At 34.4% G+C, this 22262-nt stretch overlaps 1 long non-coding RNA gene across 1 annotated transcript in view; it reads left to right on the forward strand.

Annotated features, from left to right (window-relative positions):
* The window catches only part of LOC137856099 (uncharacterized), a 272780-nt gene that overhangs the window by 142427 nt on the left and 108091 nt on the right, over nucleotides 1-22262 (forward strand). Inside the window, exon 4 of the long non-coding RNA XR_011096196.1 lies at nucleotides 7388-7456. This is a non-coding gene — a long non-coding RNA (uncharacterized lncRNA). The remainder of the gene's footprint in view (nucleotides 1-7387; nucleotides 7457-22262) is intronic.

Below are 22262 nucleotides of genomic sequence, written 5' to 3' on the forward strand. Positions count from 1 at the left end.
CTTGGGAACTACACTGAAACTAAGTTCTTGGTCTCTTTGTTGACAATGTTTTTCAAGCTTAGTCACCTTCTGTTTCTGCTTTAAGACTTTATATTTATTTTTATTTTTATTTTTATTTTTTCCAAAGGTATTTCTTACACAGTGGAAGTTCCCAAGGGAAAGTTGTTTCAATATTTCGATTTAAATTCAGCAGGGATTCATTACTAGTAATGGTATTTCAGAGAAGTGACACTGTTTCTATGTATCTCACAACTGATGGGCAATTCTCACTTTATATTTTGTCAAAGTCTTATTTCCTTTCCTGAAAATGCATTTAGGATTTAAAAAATAATGACAAACAACAACAAGAAAATAACCTATTTCCATACTTGATGTTCAGACATTAACAAAATCTCAGCACAAACCTTTTGTCATATTGCATTGAGCATGTATGTATTTCCATGCTATTGCTTATGAATAAATGGAGATAAATGGGGGTAAAACAAACTGGGATCTTGTGTGAGAAGACCGTGAATAACAATGATACCACAAGCTAACTGTTCATCTTAACTTCCCATCTTGTTATTACAGTCTAGAATTATCCTATGGAAGAATTATGATAAGGGAATTTAGAACACGTAATTAATAGAACACAGTGGCTGATTATGTGTTTTTTGATGCTACTAAAAGTTCTCTATCCATTGAGGGTGAGGCTTAGAACTGGAATTCTCTTTTTCAGATATGTTTTAAGACTGTAACTCTTATAATAGATTTCTTAAGTAGAGTTTTTTTTACCTGTTCCTAAGGTTTCCTAAATGACTTTACCATATTTTAAAACAACACTTTTGTCATCTGGTGATATTTGTTTGAATATGTTTGTGTGATTGGGTGTATTCATGTACTAATTTAATTTCCACTTGTCTCAAGGTCTAGCAAATAGAAAAACCTGTGTTAGTTTTGAATACATATGTCATATATATATATAAAAATATATATATATGTAGTTGTGTGTGTATCATTTCTTTCTCTGAAACCCATCATGGAAAGCTTGAATAAGTGTAACAAATTACAAAGGACTGTAACTATTTGGACTAATTCCCATTTCTCTGCTAAGTTCAAAGAATAATTGGGCAATCGGATAAAGTATTATTTACCACGGAGTCCAACATTTTTCCTCTCTGGGGTAAACAAATTATTTGGCAGATTTGAAAAACCTCTTACACTTGTAAAACCTGAATAGCAGTCTCCCATATACATAAATCAATGGACTTTCCAAACCAAGCATACATCAGCAAGTTGTGTCAAAAGTCAAGTGTGTGTTGCGTCAATGTCTGTCATTTATAGATGGATATAAGATGATGGAGAGTTAATAGCTGACTTTGTGTTATGTCACTTTTCAGTATGAAGTTACTGATTCACATTAATTGAAAGAAATATTAATTTAGCAAATCCAGCTTTATAGAATTGCTATTTTTCCATGAATTGCAGAGCTTTTTCCAAGATCTCAGCTTTCCACTTTCTCAGTCTGCCTTGTGATCTGATACTCACCTGCAGGTCTCCCATTTGTCTTTGTCTCTTTCTGCATTAAATTCTACTGAACACTTTTTTTAAAACGTGACCAAGGGTATACACAGACTGTTAATTGTGCTCAGCTAGTGCATGGCTACTTATTAAGCTGCAGCAACTTAATGGTGTACCTGAAATTTAAGTTTCTTTATCAATTATGTTTTAATCAAACCCTTGTTCTGGGTTTCTAAAAGCGAGGTGCTTATTTTAGGGATGGGGAGCATAGAAGTGGTATTGCTACATTTTTGTTGTGTGTCTAGAGTATGGGGACTTTTCTCCAGAGTAAGGGGATTGTTTCATAGGTACTGACAGATACAACTGAAAACAGTAATTCCTCCTGAATCACACAGATTTAGCTCTTTCTTACATGACCCATACTATAGAAATGAGTGTATTGAACCCATAATGTAAAGACAGAGATTGCGCAGGAAGGAAGACATGCTAGCAAGCTCTAGGAGCAAAACATAAAAGTTAATAAATATTGAAGTATGCTGGTACAATTTAAAGCAGAAAATAAGGTTAGTGTGATTGTTCTTTTTGCAATTATTTTAGATAAACATAATCACATTTTATTCCACTGAATCCCTACATTTGGATTCTAGTAAATGAGTTTTTTAAATGTCAACAGATATTTTTGATATTTTAGGCAAACTAGCATATATAATTTCACATCACCGGTGTCTTAAAAGCCAAAAGAAAGATGGGCAAACTGATACAATATGCAGAGTAGTTTTGTTTTGTTTTGTTTCAAACCATCTGATTTCCTGATATAGAACAGTAATTTTAGGTAATAACAGAAAACTTATGAGGAGGAATTTTCTGTGAAATTATTATCTAAATTATAGTAACATTTCCAGTGTTTTCCAAGAATAACTTTATGGTGATACATGAGAAGAAGGAAGACACTTAGGAATATCACCTCAAGATAAACTGACATACAAAAGGAATAGTTAATCTGCTCTGGACATTGTGCACAAAGAAGCTTACAAATAAATAAATAAAAGGATCACATTTGATCTCTAAAAGGATTTGACAAGCTAGGCATGTGGGAACCTAATATTTAGTAATTGAAAAAAAAAATGTATAACCTTTAAATCTTGAACACATGATCAACTCAGATAATAATCCTGTGAGAAAAAGTCTTTTTATTGTTTGTTTCTGACACGCAGCTGTGAGACTGTCCCGAAAATGTGATTTAACAGACATGAAAACACTATTCTGAGAACTAATGAATAAGGTGTACACTGTAGATGGCATAATCGATGTTAAAATGAAAATTGTTTTTCCTTCTGTGGCAGAGGAAAATAGAAGATGTGAATGGAAATGTCATGCTTCCATAATTCCCATAATTGTCTAGGATAATTATGCTTTTGAATATCTATATTCCTCAGACCTTTTAAAAGTGTAGACAAGTGAAAACAGGTTTTAAAGGATCTTGTGATGTTCAGAATATTTAGTTTACATTGCATGCTGTTGTTATAATGTTATGTTGGGCTATGATTCTGTTACACAGTATGATATTAATATTTTAACTGTTACACAGTTAAAAATTCGTTTCAAACTTTGCTAAAAGAGGACTTGGTAGTTACTTATCTTGAGTTTCTCAAAATTATAAAAGTAGTCAGCCTTACCATGATCACTCTAAATATTTGTGCAAAAAGCAAGCTGTGCATTTTAATTCACTCATTATCACAACTAGTGGGGTCATAGAATCATAGAATCATTAAGGTTGGAAAAGACCTTTAAGGTCTCTTTCTGGTCCAACCATCACTTTAATACCAATGTCACCCACTAAACCAAGTCCCTAAGCACCATGTCCAACCTTTCCTTAACCCCCCCCCCCCCCCCATGGATGCTACCACTTCCCTGGGCAACGCATTCCAATGCCTGACTACTCTTTTTGAGTCCTAATTTCCAACCTAACCCTCCCCTGGCACAACTTGAGGCCATTTCCTCTAGTCCTATCACTAGTTACCTGTGAGAAGAGGCTGACCCCCAGCTTCTTTTCATAACTTCCTTTCAGGTAGTGGATAATGCAATTCATTCAAAAGGCAAAACTGTTGTATTCTTAAATAAAGTTCCCCTTCAATGTCTATGTATATCTATACATTCCAAGTGTGATAAAAGTAGATATTTAGATTTAAAAATGCTGCAAAATGAATATGAATTATATGCCAATAAATTGGGACTTCAGGTCTTTAGGGTCTCCACTATGATCAGCACTCAAGTTTTGTGACTGAATATTTGGTGTCTCTTTGATTGAATTTGCAGTCACTGTAAATTACTAGTTCGTGTTGGAGACTCACATCAGTTTATTCAACTGCTGATATGTATGTCTGGCATTATAGACTACTACAGATTGGATTAATATGGAATTTTTGATTTAGCATGAGTTAGAGCAGTTCCCTTTATGACTTCAATATCTTCTTAGCATTCACCTTTCCAGACAAATTTTCTCTTAGGTCATATAATGATGCTGCCTGCTCTTTCTAAATCACAGAGGCCTACTGATTCTTCTTGAGGTTTGTAGAAATTTTCCATTCAGTGTGGGGGTGAAACTTAATCCATGCTTTTTGATTATATGCCTCATGAAAGTAAAGTAGTGATTTGTCACATAGGGCCTGACTCCTTAGAAAGCATTACAGTCCTTTATGTTCCTACCAGATGTTCCTCACATATTTTCCGGAAACTAATGAAGTAACGTAAATATAAAAAAAGTTATATTCTGTCCTAAAACCCGTGTTAAATCATTTGCTGGTCTCTCAATATATGACTCTGAAAGATTCTTGTGATGACACTAAATTCTTTTCTCCTGATCTTCAGATGCTGGTCCAAAAATCCTAGTTGCTCAGCCAAATAAAACAGTAAAATATTTAGATCTGAAGTATCTTCTCTAATTGGGCACAGCTTGTACTGTCCACAAACTATGAAATGTCCTGCAGTTACTACTTATCTTAAAGTTCTGTTGCTCAGATTTACTTCAGATGCTAGTTCATTTGTCATTGAATTTAAAGATGCGGGTTGTAATGATATCCCAAGGAATTTTCCATGCAAACTGCACTAACGCTTTTTGCTAGCATTTTACATTGCATCACAAGCAAATAGTTACTGAAGTTGTGGCGTTTTGCTTGATGATGAATTCCACTGCAATAACCTCTGCCTTTACACTACCTACATGTATAGTAGTGCCTGGGATTCATTCAGAATCCATTCTTCTGTTGCCTGCAAGATAAGAGAGGCATGTTTGTGTGATGGAGGCTGCCAGCCCCTCCAAGAGGTAGCAAGAAGCTGGCAGAATGATTGTTCACTTTGCATCCTGCTTTTAACTAAAGTACTTTTGCAAAAGTGTTGACAAGTGCAACATCATAAACAATGTGATGCATTTTGTAGATTTAGCCAGTTTTCAGTGAGGAAGTTGCACAGCCCTTCTTTTGTGCAATCCTAGCGTCTGTCTGACCACCATAATAATATGTATTATAATTATAATATATATATCTGCCCAATATAATTCAGCTGTAACCTGGTCTTTGATTTTTTTTTTCTGTCATTCCTTTGCTCTGGAGCACGTTGGGAAGTTCCCATGTTAGATGATTTTAATATCATTTAATCAATATTCATTTCAAATTCCTTCATTATTCACACCTTCATAAGCTTTATTCTCATTGCTATCTATGTTATGCTACTTTTTCTCTCATTATACGATGTTGCAAAAATTCCTTTCTCTTCCTAATATGGATAAGGTCACAAGTACCCAGAGGTAAGATATCTCTCTGTGTCAGAAGAAAATGTAGATGTGAAACAAAGTGTTTATCTACATTAATATCCACAGGGGGAATAAAGTCTGAACTAGGAAACCTGTTGTGACTTGTAGCCAAAATCAAATTGTTCATGTACATTTAAACCAACTTCAGCCTTTTAGCAATGAAAAATCTGTGACTGTGATTGTACATACTATAACCTGCTGTATATGTTATGTGCTGTGTGTATGTATACTTCAGCTGTTATGAACACATTTCCATTTATTCTGCAGAACGTAAGCTGCCTTTTTTCATTGGAAGTTTTCAGGTTCACAGTATGAATGTATCTTCTTGTGTCTTCAGCTGATGACTGGATAGCAAGCAATAACATTTCTTTTAATATGATCTGTGTGCTCTTTACATATTTGTCTGGGATTTTGTATCCTTGGTGTATTCTGAAACTGATTTCTTTCTAGAACTTCTCTTCTGGGAGGTGTGTAATATAATTATGTGGATAAGGTACATTAAAACAGAAGTAGTCTTTTTCCCACACGAGCATATATTGTGAAATCTCTAAATGACTTAGCAGGTGGTAGTTTTTGAAGTCAGAGAGACAGTGGCCTCCAGTCCATGCTGCCATATGCATGTGTTGTTATTTCACACACTGGTCCCTGCAGTAACAAAAAGCCAAACCCATACAGCCACTGTGGATCAAACTCTTCCTCATGCAGGGTACCATATAAGATTTATCTGGCATCACAGCTTCACAATGAGAAACTTAATGATAGGTGACCTTATACACAGATTTTTGTGATCATGGCTTCATATTATACTTTTTAATTAATTAAAGTGAAAGCATTACTGTTCCTTGATCTTTTAAACTGTCATTGATATATCAAACTGTACCAAATTTTCCTCTAAAAGAAAATAACTTTGCTCATGGACACATTGCTCCTGTAAAAGAACAAATAACTGTCTAAGGATTGGCAGCCAATTCTTAGAAGAATTCCGAAATGAGCCAGCTTTCTCTCCCTTTCCATGCGTTATTACATTTAATGGAATGAATTTTGAATAAAAAGATGTACTCAACATTGTCTAGTGATAGGCTTGTGGCAAAGTTTAATCTATTCATTTTATGGCACTTTCAATTGACAGAGTTAAGATACATCTATAAAGTCAAATGCAAAGTGGCTTCACATATTTTTCTAGGTTCCAGGATGCAAGCCAGGTAGCCATGTAGGACTGCACAGAGCCTGAGCTAAGTAATTAATCTTTTGCATCGTGACCATGTAGGCATGTCCACAAAGAGATGGGTTTGTTTACAGGGTAATAGACTGCACAAAGAATAATAACTAACCACAACTAGGGTCACAAGAATTTCATATGACACTGAGAATCATATGTAGCAAAGAGTTAGTGCTCTAGAATAATGAATCTCTTCAATTAAGGGGCAGTTTGTCATTGCAAAACTGTTCCTGTGTGGTTTTGGACAGCTGCATACTTAACCACTATTCTAGGAATTTGGTATATCATTAATCAGATTTAGATTTTTTCTTGGAGCCTTGACTGTCTTAAAGTCATTAAAATACTTGGCAAGATATGAACACATCATCCATTACTGTCCTAACATAAATGATTTTGATAAGGTTGGAAGGAAGATGAGCCAAATAAAATGTTTTCTTCTGCAAGAGTGCATATTTCAGGTAACTCTGAAAAGAATGCCTAGAGCTTGCATCAGAAAAGAAATGGCCTTTGTCAGCTTTCAAAAACAGCCATGCAATTTTGTTAAATGTTAGTGACAAGACCCAAGCTAAGTCAACAAAGTCATTTTGTGTATGAACAAATTGTTCAGATTCCTTTATGCACAGCAGTGTTTATCTAAAATTAGGATAATATGAGCCTGGGGCAAAATGTCTACAGGGAAGTGGTCTCACAGTTAAACTTTCATCCTAGAGAGTGGCAAAAGATATTTGTGTTAGTTTTTGCAAGTTCAATCAATTATACGTGTTCTCCAATATTTGGAGTAGAGGCACGTCCTACAAAAGAAGCTCAGATTCGATACAAACAAGCAATAGTTCTCTAATTTGCTGTGTTTATTTGAACAGATTTTTTTGAAATATTCATCTGAGCTCAGATGCCTGTGAAATGTTACATCTCTGGACTTTTCATTTCAGGTAAAATCAGATCACAGATCAATACTCTTTTTTTTGTTTGTTTGTTTGTTTTAAATTTTATTTCAGAGTACAACTGTAAAGACCCTTAAAGATGGGAAATAGAAGTGAGTGTGACTAAAAAATGGCAATGAGGAGATAGAAGAGATAGGAGATTATCTTCAAAACATTTTCAAAAAACAAAATTGTCTCCCTGCAAAATTATTTATGCATTTGCTGAGACAAATTACAAATATATCAGCAAAAACACAATACTGATATTTACTATCACTTATCTCCTATCTGAGGAGAATGTTCAGTGAATCATCAGTGTTTACTGCAATAACACTGGTTTTAACAGATTAAAAAAAACACACACACACACACAAAAAAAATCCTACTTATTTTTAGGGTTATCTTTTCTTAATGGGATTTTCAGAGATCAAGTTAATACAAAGGAAAATTACTCCTTGCATGTCTTTTATTTTTTTTTTATTTATTTTTTTTTTTACCTCCAGTAAGTTGCAAACTGTATCATCATTTCGCTTTTGCTTCCTTTTGTATTGTCATAGCCATTGGTTCATGCTATTTCCTTTGCATTCAGATCCTATTTTTGTTTCTCATTTTCTCTGTCTTGATGTAGTGATGGGTAGAAAAATTATGTTAAAAACATTCTCCCTAAAAACTTAGTAAGAACAATACTTCATTTAAAAAAGCAAATTCCAGCATATAGGGTATAGAAATTTCCCATCAGAGACCAGTTTATTCACAGGGGTGCAAGAAGAATAAATCATAATGGAACCTAATCTAAAGTTTCTCCAGAGCCCCTATACTGTGATCAGGAAATAGGCAAACCTTTACATTTAAAGCAATAATATCATCTTTTTCTATATACTATACTAATGAAATACCCGAAAGCTCAAGTCTGTGTTAATAGCTAATTCAAAAAAAATGTCACAGTAAAAAACATATGCTAAGTCTCTTCCACCATTACATTGGAAATACTGGTACAAAGTAAAATATATGTAAAGGAAATAAGAATAGGGAAAAGAATTTTTGCTCCATGAGGATGCCATTTAATTTTATATGCCTCATATATGCAATCTCAGAGATGGTTAAAAAGTGAAAGAATTTGGCTTATTTTCTGGCAGTGATATAAAGCTTACAAAACAGATGTGATGCCATTTGTCAAAAACCTGGAGATGCTGATATTTCAGATAGAAGTAAGTGCAAGTGAAATTGATTTAGCTACCTTAAAAAAACAAAGATGTCATTTTCTTCATGAGGGATGTCAGCATTTCCTGCTAATATAAATAGGACTCAAAGGCATTCTTTCCACAATTCCTTTTGAAAATGTGTTTCTTCTGCCTACTGCCAGCATCCTTGAGTGCGTTACATTAGACTGTTCTGACTGATGTCCTGCATGCTAACACCTGTACTCATTTGTTAATATATTTGAATATGATTTTGATATTTCCTTCTGGAACCTCCAAAGGGCTCCATTTGGGTGCTAATGCCTAAGTGTATCTGCCTGCCTGTCCTGACATGCGGGAAGTGAAAAATCATTTGACATTAGTAGGAATTGTTGTATCCCAAAGAAAAAATCTGGGTCCATGGACTCAAATCTTCACTCCTGAAATCAGCTGGAGAATTGGATGGAGTATAATGATATGATAGAGATATTTTGACCAGTTGACTAATGGAGACAAGATTTCAGGTGTCTTTTATGAAACAGTGATTAATGCAGTTTCAGTTTCACTGTAATAGACTTGTTTCCTTATTTTGTGTGGATTTGAAACAAACCAAAATAAATTCTCTAGTCAAGCTTTTAGTATAAATTACCATTAAAAGTTTGCAAGAATAAAATAAGGCACAAGTGACAGAAGATTTCTGCCCAGGAATAAGCAATTAGGGAAATTAGTTAATAATCAGATGACTTTAAAATTAATAGCTGTCATCAAAGTCAGACTGGTTTAGGACAGAATATATAATTTCATTTCAATCTCACATATAGCAAATCTCTTAAGTTTTCATGCTTTTATTTTAATTTTGAAACATTAACATGAGAGTTTGTCCAGAAGTTGACTCACCACTGCCTTACCATGTTTAACAATCTACAACTCATTAGATAAGCCATTTGTGTTTATGCATGACTAATGTAAAGTGAAACACATTGGCTTAATCCGCTCTGAAAGTGACTACTACTAATCCATTTTTTAGGTTGCAGTTTAACAGGCTAATCATGTCTGTAGTCAGTGTTAGTGACTCACCAAAAATATGGTCCAACATCACTATTATTTGCTATTTTTTATCCAAGCCTTAAAAGTCATAAAAGTAAGAAGTTTAGAAACAGGATGATGATACATTGGTTTTCCCTGTTCTCATCTTCTCCTTCTGATTTGAAGAGTAAGTAAAATGTTTGTTTGAATTTGTTGCCAAATTTATACAACAAATACCTTTCAGTGACTTAATAAGTCTTTTTGACAGCTCACATGTCATAATTCATAGTTCTTTGTTCTGATAGTAAATTAGTGCTCTTAACTACTAGTGCATCATGATTCAATGCAATATTCACAGCAGCTTTTAAGACTAAGCAATCACTTGTCTAGATCACCAGGCCATGGATGGACTTCACTTGGTGAAGTAAGGCATTAATGCAAGTCATGTGGTATGTGAGAAAAAAAGAGAGGCTAACTTTTGGTCTCTGTAGCCCTTATAAATCTAATGCTGGTTCTCAGAGCAAAATTTTACATAAGTTATTCTTATGGAAAGTATTAAAAACTGTTGGGAGAAGAATGGGTATCACTGTCAAGCCAGCCAAAAGGTATGTGTACTCGTCTTAAGAGTTAGAATTTTCCTGAAGAATGTTTCACCTTGGTGGTATTTTTACATTCATAATAATATGTTTTAACTCTTTGTATCACTAAATATTATTGAATTATATAAAACTTATTTCTTATTGAAATGAGCTGAGCTTTTGGTTTTCAAAACTGATCTAGTTTACTCTCAGTATTTTATAAATCAGGTGACTAATAAAGTTTTTCAGATCACTTAGTAAATCGGTGGCTTAGCTAGGACTTAAATGCCGAATTCTGATTTTTTCGATTATTTCAGAGTTGCCCACTTCAAGTAAAATATAATTAATATTACCTATATTCTCAATTTATCTAAAGAAACTTTGGATCATTGGAAGAATCTGCTCATAAATTTGGCTTTGGAAATCTTAGTCATATAATAAGGATTATTTTTAGTCATTACATAAGGATGCATTTATTCATCATAAGGATGTATATTCAGTCTGGTGATTGAATGCTGTAAAAACTAGAAATATGCTATTGTACAAAATTCAGCAGTAGTTTAAAAATTTGAAAATCTGATAAATTTGGAGTTTGTACCTACTTATAGTATGACAAAATTTTGAGCTTTTTTTTCTTTATTTTTTTTTTTCTGTACTGATTAAGGCATAGAGTAATTCACTTTTGGCTGCAGTTAGGTCCAAACTTTTCAGCACCATAAGCGTAAAATTAGGCAGCTCGTTTACCAGGCCTCACTTCAAAAGTGTTCAGCCAATGGATGTTCTGTATTTTTTATAGAGATTTCATACATACTAAGAAATTTAATGTCAGGTTCTAAGAGCTTTCTTTAGCAGAGTCAAATATTTTGTCAACTTGGAATCTGAATTCATTGCAATGTCATTATCACAGTACAGGCCTAAATATAGGCAATTTCTTCTTAGAATCCTCTGGAAAGCAATTTGCTCTGTGTTCAGAAACTGTGTTACGGAGCTATACAAGCTTGTGTGCACTGTTGTCCATACAGGGTTTCTACAATATCCTCTGTAGAAGGAGTTTAAGTCATAGGCAACACAGAGGTGCAAAAAGAGTATGTATTCCCCACCCCCTGCCCCAGAGGCTGCTTTCTTCCAGCTATAAGAACCATGCACCTCTGTAAGTAGCTCCAAGCTGGTGGGATTTATGCAGGAGCGTAGAGGTCTTGTACCTAATGGCTTAGCTGATTTACAGAAATGTGCTTGGCAGGTGGAAGTGTAAGGGAATTGGATCCTTGTACTGTATCAAAGTTAGAAGACAAAGCAGGGATTTATTGACCTAAGAGAGTTTTAGAAAGAAGAGAAAGACTGTAACTATTATTATTATTATTATTAATAATTATCATTATTATTTATTTTAAGTAGGTTGTATCATGTTTAATTCCTATTCTGAAAGTGAAGATCATCTCAAATTTCCAGGTAGTTTATAACTGGATTGGTATGGTAGGCAAAATATGTTACTTTTTACCTATGGTTTGTTTGAAGAGTGTCTTAGTGCTCACAAAAAGTTGGGTAAGGGACAAGAGCAAGTAATGAGCAGTGCAGAGGTATAGTTTTCAAAGTAAACAGTCAGCATGGTGATAAAAGAAACAATGTCAATGTTGCTTAAGTGAGACTAATGCTACCCCTTGAAATGCATATTTACAGCTAATATGCAAATGAAACAGACATAACTGGCTCTGATTAGGTACAGGACACTGAACAAATGGAAAATTAAAAAGAAGACATAGTCTTTATGTTACATAATGTCTATTAAAAAAAAAAAAACTGGCAAAACTACGCTACTTTTGAATGGAAACATCAAGAGAAATACTATTTCCATAGTGATTTACTGGAAAATTCCTTGAAGAAAAACAATTCCTTTGCATAGAACATTTGATGCTAATGCCATAAGAATTTTCTTAGTGATGGAGTTTCCAGTGAGGTAACTCTTTAAAATGTTTCCTTTCAGTTACACTGCAGACAACCCAAATATGGCTAAAGATTATTTGAATTTTATTAATAGCTCTGGATAACACTCAGAGGAGAGGAATGATAAATCTCAAGACTAAGTAATCATTATTGTAGTGAAGGATGTCACAAGGCAGAAAACAGTGTGAGGCAGGAAGCAGAAGATAAATACTTCACAGGATAATTATTGTTCTTTAAGCAGACGGTGCATGGAGGGCTATCCTGATTTTTGTGGTAGGGTATTATACAGCACAGTAATGTTACTTTAAGAGTAATGAAGACATTTGCCATCCCCCAAATTAAGGGAAAAATGTATTGTGCTATAACTAATGAGCTGTCTGAGTTATTTTTAACTCAGTTTATTAAGGAAAGATTGGAGCAAACCACAGCAATAAATCTTTAGGATACATGCATCCCAGATTGATTTGCATTCAAGGTCATGACAAAGTTCAGCAAAAATGCAGATCTCAGCAGAATAGCTCTCCACATACCATTGATTACTGCGCTTCTTTCCTTTTTAGGTAGCACTAAAGCATAACAATAATTTTTATATCATGCTAGATATGATGTTAGGAACAATATATGCTTATGCTTGTTTGTCTTCCAGTATTTCTCAGATGTTCACTTGCAGCTTTCTAGTTTAAGTGGAAAACATGCAATACTGAACTTTACAATAAATCTCTAAAAGTCAAAGTAACCACCAAGTTATAAAGAGTATTCCTTCTGGGGACTCATTCACACCTCTTGATTTTATACACCCAACTAAACTGCCTCATACAGAACCTTTTCTACCTGTGTCATGAATGAAAATTTAAAAAAAAAAAAAAGATTTTTTGGAGGTAGTTTAGGGCCCGTCTCTGACTCTGTTGCAGATCTTCACTACATTCAAACAGCATCAGTGATCCAATTTCTGTGACTAAAAGTGCATAAAATGTGTTCCTACTTGTGCAGAATCTTAAGTTTCTCCATTAATTTTATGTGAAGAAAAGCATCCTACATTATTTATTTAATTTAGGCTTTGAAGTTAGATATTTAGATGCCCTCTGAGCAGTAGTTACCCATAGCTCAAATCTGGATAGTTTAATTAACATGTGATTTTTGATGGCTGAATTATATATATTTTTATACTTCCATCAGAGGATAAATGACAGTAATTTAGATATATCAAAAAGTAAAATATGAGGTATACCAAGTCATCGACGAAATCTAGAGTGAATATCAAGATTTCCTGAAGCAAAATTGTCTTATTTTTAGCACTACACTACGCCACTCATTTAAAACATTTAAAATATTATGTATTTTTATATAAATATCTTCTCTGTGAAAGATGTATCTCATGGATGTATCTCAGGATGTATCCTTATCAATTTTACTACTACTAATACTTAGGGAGTAGAACCAAATCATTAAAACATCTATTGACAATTAAATCACTCATAATCTAGTCTTCAAAATAGATAACACTCTGACTAAAGAACACAGGCCTGTGTACAAGGCTATTTCAAAAATACTGCTACAAAAATGTAATAAAACAGAAGAAAGCAAAGCAAAAAGTAAGATATGAAAGATTGGTAGGCATTTGTAAAACACCTTCATAAAAGATATTGAACTGTTAGGAAAAATAAATTTTAAAAAATAGTAATAATAATTAAAAATAATAAAGACTAACAAACTACCAGAATCTAATAGTGGCCAGTTAAAAGAATGGAAAGATTTTTCATTTATTTGTTTTTATTCAGTAAAGCCCTTACATTTTACATGTAAAGCAAATGCTAATCACAAACTATTTCATTTAATTCCTTCCAACAATTCTACCTTAAGAGAAAATTCTCATAAGTCTTTCAGCGAGTCTCCCTCACTGCAGTGCCAAAAACCTATAATGTATGTAACATGGATGAAGAAATATGAGGATGTGATGTGTCAAATGAATCTATTTCTTAAGCATATGCATGCATCTGTAAATTGCTTTTTTCTTACAAAGGCTGATGATACACTTTGCATATGAAACATTTTCCAGCCAGACAGTGGCATTTTGCTGAACTTAGAATTCTCCAAGAAAAAAAAAATATTTTTTTTTTTCAGGATATTTCCATTTAGTTCTAGGTCAGGTCAGCCTTAATCTCCATATCGTCTGACTTCACTTTCTTCTTTGGTCTTCTTCACTTCTTTCATCACATGGAAACCACAGAACTCTGAGATATCTCAAAGAATATGCCCACTTAGGTTCTACCTCTGTATTTGGATAAGTATGGATGATTACTAGCCACCTGCATGTTTTGGCTTGCTTGGAATACACATGAAGATCAAAGAGAAACACAAATTGGATCCTCAAATTGGATCCTAATGAACTAGACGTGGGGGAAAAAAAAAAGGCACCTTTTCTCTAAACAGACTTTTAATCTTCCCTTTTCATCTGCACATTTAAAAAGGGGCAGAACAGGCACTAAGAATTAATCTGTCACCTTATACAAGCATGACCTTACTTGGTTTTTATATTACTTATTTGGGTAGAAATAGCAGTGAAGCTAGCTTCATTTGTGTAAGCTAGCTTCATTTGTGTAAGCTAGAAAAGGTAGGGTTCCTGGGAGCAGTGTTGCCACTCTGTCTTCATCACTGTTCTCTCTGCTATCTAGATGAAAGCTACCTACGTCTTTGTGTTTTGTAGTTATGTCCCCAGTTTCTCTATAGCCAAACATTAATTTCATCTGTATTTGGCATCTTATTTTAGTCTAGAGTGTCTTAGTTTTCCATCTCCCTTTCTTCCTTCCTTTTCTACTGGTGGTGTAAATGACTTTCCCATGGAAAGGAGGAAACTTGGGATGGCTATATGTATTTGTACTGCACTACACTCTTGCTAATAAATCTTCTGGAAACACTACCAACAACCTTATGAGCTAATAAACCAAACTGGACTTAAGGTGGCACTGTACAGAGCCAAGTTGGAAGTCTTAACATGTGCAATTTGGATAAACTAGTCAGGGATAATTCAGAACTGACTGTATTTTGAATTATTGCAGCTGTAACAACCTAACCACTTAGTATAAGTCATAATGCTGCAACACTCACCACACTATGTGGGCCAAAACAAGCCCTTGTTGCATAGTAAGAGTGAACAATACCCTTTGGAGGTGTAAATTTGAAGCAGTATTTGATGAAGTCATTTCATTTCCTCTTGGTTTACAACTTAACTGTTACTCATGAGCTGGTCAGGGTATACTTAATTTTTTTTTTATCACTTATTTTATGTCAGCTTAAATACAAAGTGTATGGAAGTAAATGCATTGACAAGAGACTAGGAGTTTTACTGATATATTCATTCATTCTCCATTGTTCTCTGTTTTTAGCAGGCAGAAGGGAAGTGTCATAATGATTGGATTTATTTAATAATTTAAGCACATCACAGAGCTAAGGAGGAATAAAGGTGAATAAACTGAAGCTACAAGACAAAAAAAAAATAAAATATCATAGAATCGTTAAGGTTGGAAAAGACCTCCAAGATCATCTGGTCCAACCATCCCTGTAACACCTATGTCACCCACTAAACCACGTCCCCAAGCACCATGTCCAACCTTTCCTTAAACACCCCCAGGGACACAGACTCCACCACCTTTTCCAATGCCTGACAACACATTGTGAAAAGAAATGTCTCCTAATTTCAAACCTGAGCCATCCCAGCGCAACTTGAGGCCATTCCCTCTTGTCCTATCACTAGTTACCTGTGAGAAGAGGCTGACTCCATAACTTCCCCATAACAACACTTGAATGTGTATAATTTTAAGTAGTAAAAGCCTCTAGACATCTCACTATCTGGTTTTGTTCAACTTACTAAGTGCCTGAGGCAATTCTCATTTGTCTCCTAACTAAAACCACTCAGAATTCAGATGCTACTGGTTTCATAGTTATATATATTGAATACATTAAACATTAATTATATAAAATAAATAAATAGTCCTTGTAGCACAGACTGAATACTGGGCTCTTCTCAGCTGAGGTTGCCACATCCAGTATATACTCAAGTTCAATCTTGCTATAGCATTGCATTATAGAAAATCTTGAACTCTGCTTTATCAAGAGGTGTGATGAACACTCCCCAGAGGCTCACTGCTAGGCTATCCATGTAAAAAAGGTGTAAATTATCTGATGCTTAAAAAAAAGAGCCTGAACTCATGTTTCCTACTCATTGTGCAGGTGTTCAAACATGAAAGACTGAAAGAAATACCATCCTCTTTCAATAGCTGGAGCTGCTAAAAAACTAATGTCTAAATAATATTTCTATTGTTTGTTTATCTGAAAGAATTCTTGGAAGATGATTTCACTTTGTGTTTTGTTCTGTTGTCGTTTGTTTGTCTGTTTTTGTTTTCCTCAAGTGGGTGCAGGAATATGGTTGCAGTGCTAGTAGGACTGAGATTTCAGAGAGACATCTAGAGTTTGATCAGCTAGCCCACTGAAACTCTGCCCCACACGCTGACCATTTGGGTTTGCATTTTAAAGCTTTCAGTTCTCCTCATGCCCTGTAGACAGCAAGGAAAAACAGAAGCAGTACATAAAACTTAATTTGGTCAATCGGAGATTATAAAGAGCCAGTGATTTGTGAAACAGCACTTTTATATATATGTATATATATATATATATATTATTTTTTTTGTTGTTTAAAGGCAGTGAATATATTAGATGTGGTATAATGGGTAGCCATACTCTAAACATAAGCAATTTTGCTTGTATTTACAATCTATTATTACGAAGTTTTAAATAAATTTACAATTTGCTTACCTCTGTCAAATCATTGCTTTACTTATTAATAAATAATTAGAACAAGAGTTATGTATTAATACATATGTATGTGCACGTTCTTAGACTTCAATGCATAAAGAAAAGATTCAGGTTGTAAAGTCAAGTACTCAGAGGTTAGGAAATGTACATGTATTGTGGTTAGAAATCCTGAGGATTTTTTTTTCACTTTATTTAAAGTGTTTCAGAAAATGACCAGTTTCAACGGCATTTTTATTCTCAGTTATCCTTGCAAGAGAATAAAGGATCAAGGATCGCTTGAATAATTCCATTCTCTTTTCAAAATAAAAGAACTCAATTTAAGATTTGAAATTATTTAAAATTTAATATTTAATCAAAACATCAAAATGGAAAAATAAAAACTTGAATTGTAGCTCTTTGTAGGTGTTTACTTAAAGTATACCAATCAGTTAATTCCCTTTTATATTTTTAGCCTTGCAAGAATATTTACTAATTTGACTTTTGTTTTTGCTTAAGAACAAGACAAATGCCAGCAACAACAAAAAATGCATTTTTTCCTCAGTTCTGACTATGATACAACGTAATAATACAGAATGATGACTCTTTTTGCAAAAGATAATTTCTTTATTTTGCTGTTGGGGTGCCTGGGACTTTTGCAGATCATTAAATTTTCAGACCTGAGACATAAAAAATATAGAATATAAAATCGGTTGTTGCATATGAAAAGCTGGACTTAAAACTTTGTGACAGACTCAGAAGTAAAATCTGATTTTGTACGGTGGTTATCATTTCCTTGACTCTTCTGACTTTCCTTTTGATATTTATAAGATTCTGTCTGACTCAGGACACTGTAAAAATAAAATAAAATAAAATAAAATAAAATAAAATAAAATAAAATAAAATAAAATAAAATAAAATAAAATAAATAACAAAGATGTCCTCAGAAGAAAGTGTTCTGTTCTGTACTTTTTGTACTATTTCATACCTAGCTGTAGGTGGGGTGGCACTGACTAAGCAAACATAAATCAAAGAGTTAATCCTCAAACATCTTGTGATCTAAAGCATAATTTAGGACCAGGTATATGAGGAAATAGGTAGGATATTATTCAGCTTGTTAGATATCAGTCTCAGCAAACCAACTCTCTGTTCCTCAGCCTACCATTGTCAAGTTCACTACAGGAATGGTGAATCAAGTGTTTGAAAGAAGTTTACAAAATAGAATGGTAGATACTAAGGAATTCTAGGTGCTAATGAGAAGCAGGGTAGGGCAAACTTGTTTTAAAATTTACCAAATTCATGATGAAGGTTAGCGTGATGAGTTGTTGGGAGATGGGAGTCACTGCTAGGTAGTAAATGAAAGCTGATAAGCAGGGTGATGGGGCTGAAAAGAGCTTTTAAAGTGCATGTTGTCTGTGCCATTTCCATAGGGAGACCAGAGCCCACATAATATCCAGCTGCAAGATACTGGCTAAGCAGGTTTGGATAAGCTCCTGAAAGAGGTATTGAAAACTAAAGAAGCATAGATGGTGGTGGTGTTGCTGCACTTCTCAGTCATTTAATAGCTATTAGCAAAGGGTTTGTTAATGCATGGGCCACCAAAAGTGTATGGAATTTCAATCTCCAAAATGACAGGTGCCCAAATCAATGGTATTGGCGTGGTCTTAAATGACAAGGATACAGAGCAAGCTTTGCCATTTCTGTCAACAGCAATTAAGAGGAAGGAGCAAGAAGGGCTTCTGGAAAAAATGCTCTGTTTGCCTCTGTCTGGGATGGTGACTAGACAACTACAGGGAGATACCAGAAAAAAAAGTAGTTGTGATTGCAAAGAAAGAAAGAGGTCTGGCTACATCTGCCAAAAGCTGAGAGTTGTTTCTTTGTTTGTGGGATTATCTAGATAAGTCTATGGAAAGCAAAGAGGGATCTGAGCAGATGCTTATGTAGTATTCACAAGATACTGAGGGAATGCGTTTTTGTGGAAGAGGAATCTGAAGAGGGTACTCTCATGGGAAACGCTGGAAAATGAAATTTGAAGACAGTAATTGACTGATTGAACCAAAGGCACTTGAGGAACATCGTCCGCATTAGAGGTAGCATTAGCTAGGAAGAGGTAATTAGCAACTTGGATATGAACAGCTTTTTTTTTTTTTTTTTTTTTTTTCTGTGAAATCTAAGAGACAGAAGTTGAACTGGAGAAACAGTAGAAGAAGTAAGGAGGCTTCTGATGGTATCTGTAAGTGCAAGGGAAATAGGCAAGAAGTGAGATTTGTAAAAATAAGAGATTTCTTTGCATCCTTGATGTGACAAGAAAGAGTCAGAAAGAAGGAGAAGGCCAAAAAGAAATACAGAGAGAAGAGATGTGGGTAAGAGAAAAGTAGGGAAATGCAAGAGATTGGAGGGGAGGAGAGGATTTGGAGGTGGAGAAGAGGAGATAAGCTTTCACATGGTTTATGGGAGAATTTAGGGATAGTTCTTTGAGGGATAGGAAGAAAGCAAGTTGTGTAGAGCTGGAAAGTGTTCACATAATTTTATCACGATTCTCTTAAAACAAATTGGCTATATTCAGTATGATGGTATGAAAGGAAACATGAGAAAGGGATGATTTGAACAGTGAATTGAGGGTGACAAGAAGCAGCGAGGAATGGAGGAATATTATTGTTAGCTGGAACAACGGAAGAACTGAAAGAAAAAGGTTTTGATCAGGCTGATCAGACTTCAAGGCAGATCTACTGAAAAAAAAGTGTGTTGTTTCTTTTTCTGAGAAAATATGGGTGCTTAAGATATTACAATTATTCCATTTATTGCCTCAGTATTCTTTTTTAAGCTATTCTTCTTTTCTTTTTTTTTTTTCCATTTTATTTTTATAATGGTGTAGTGGTAACGTGTAGATAATGGTTGAAACTCAGAAAATTTGCATGTATAGCATCATGTCATATCTCATACTCATCATATCCAAATCTAGTCCACTCTTCATTCAAGTTAGTAAATCTTCTTCTTGAATAATGGTGAGAGAATAAAAATGAGAGCTCAGTAGAGTCTTGGTTTCAGTTACTAGCTCTGACTGCCAGCTCTGGTGTCTGCTATTGTAGAGAACTTGGCAGAAAGGAAGAAGAGTCAGAATATTGTAATGAAGAGTTTCTACGTTTCTGAGATTTTATGTTCAGTATATTCTTTATTAGCATACCCCTTCCCTTCCCTTCCCTTCCCTTTTAAAATTTATTTGTGTAACAAGTAGCATTTACAGATTACAGGGAACGTTTTACTCTTATGAATTAAATTAGAGTCCTTTATAAAGTTTTTATACAAAGCCATCAAAGGACTCACATTTGTAGCCTTATCTGGGCTGCTCTAATGCCTGTTGTGTGTGTGTTTTGTTTTGTTTTGTTTTACTCTTCAGTGCTCTGAATATGGATTAGCCTATATTCTGGATGGTCCCTTAAATTGTGGTCTATGAGGAACACCTTATTTAGATTTCTCCCTAAGAAAGGGTCAATATTTGAGCCAAAATTTACTTTATGAAGTTAATATCAATATATAAAATCATTACACATTAATAAATACTTCAGCAAAACATAAGTATAAAAAACATAAGAATAGCATGCTGTGACTGTTGCCACCACTGAGACTAAAGAGATCCATGTCTCAATAGCAAACATATAGTAGATATATTTAAGTATTGTGCAATACATGATATGCATTTATTCTGTATCAAGGGAAACTGTTATGATTAATACATAATGTATATGGTCCTTTAAGGCCAAGAGATATGTATTGAATGAATAAGCTAGATTTATGGTTTAATAGTTCTTTTTAGAACTTACAGTCAGATATATTTGAAAAATGTTCACTATACTATCTCCAATCACTAACAAGAAGAAGCTGAAGAGATGTTTCAGTTCAGAGGACATTTCTGTTACTTATTTATGACTTCAGCTGCAACTGTGGAAAATACTTTCATTGCAGAAATCTTCAGTAAATTAATAACATTTCACAAGCTTCCAGGTGAATAGAATGTTTAATCTTCTGGGAAGTACATATGTCTGCACTAAGAAAAAAAAAATAAAACAAAAATTACCTTGCTTTTAATAAAAATAAAAAAGGTCAGAATGCAAAATAAATATATGACTTTGAGGCTGTAGTATGAGAAATATGGAGATGCTAAAGTGAATCCACAAATTTTGATAAGAAATTGGATGTATACTTAAGCAATTCTTGAGGCTGAATTGTAGTTTTTTTGTATTTTACAACTAAATATTTTACTTTTTTGTTGTTGTTGTTCTGCATTGATATTATTAATATTCTTACTTGAACAGAAGTTCCTGGAATGCTAGAGCCCTGATGTGTGGTGATTTTTGCTGTGTTAGAATGGGTTAGGTGCAGCTGTGAGTTTACAACATTCAGGTTCAGTCTGGCGAAAGCTGTGCAAAAAATAGCATTTAACTTGTGAGTAGTTTCTTTGACTGCAAAGCATGAGTATTTGTAAGACCAAGAGCTAAATATGTGTGTGATATGGCAGTGCTGGGAATTAAGGGAAAACAGGTATTATTTCCAACCAAAAGTCATGTTCCAGGAAACAACAAATTCATTGAAAAAGGGGGGAGGGTGGGAGGAGGGAGAATATGACTTTTAAGCTTTTTGAGTTTGAGCCATATTTCTAGTTTATTTGCACATTTATGGAATCTTTGTTTTCATGGTTATTATGAATTATCAGAAATACAAGCTTATCAAGAAGTCATACTATTGTGTGGGCCGGACCTTTCAGTTGGGATTTAGTGTTCTCTTTACCAGGCTACGCATTTGGAATCATAAGAGACATTGTATTTCAAATATTCCAGAGGGTATGCTACCTTCTGATCATTTCCCTAATTGACATGATAAGTAGAAATTGATTTTGCTCTTGGAGTGGCTTAGGTAAGTCTCCACTGCAGTGGGGAACTTTAATTACATCTTTAATCTAACCAGCAGGGATAGGTAATACTAGTGTCAGCCCAAATTTCAACAAGGACTGGAAATAAGAATGCTTGTTTCCATTTTCTTCTCTTCACTCCCTCTGCTAGCCATTCTAGAATGAGGCTGGGATAGGTAAACCTACTCTTGCTAACCTTACGCCCCCTAACCAGAGTGAAGTCATACCTTGACAGCAGTTTCGCACTCGCTTTAAATTCTGATGATGGATAAAATGCCCACAGGGTCTACTCTGCCATCTGAAAATCACAGCAGTCTCTAATTGCCATCCTATTAAACTATGTCATGTTATTACAGGGCCTGAGTCTCCTAACGAGAAAAATAACAATGTGATTTTTTTTT

This window comes from Anas acuta, chromosome 4 (genome assembly GCF_963932015.1).
Source record: "Anas acuta chromosome 4, bAnaAcu1.1, whole genome shotgun sequence".
Taxonomy (NCBI): Eukaryota; Metazoa; Chordata; class Aves; order Anseriformes; family Anatidae; genus Anas; species Anas acuta.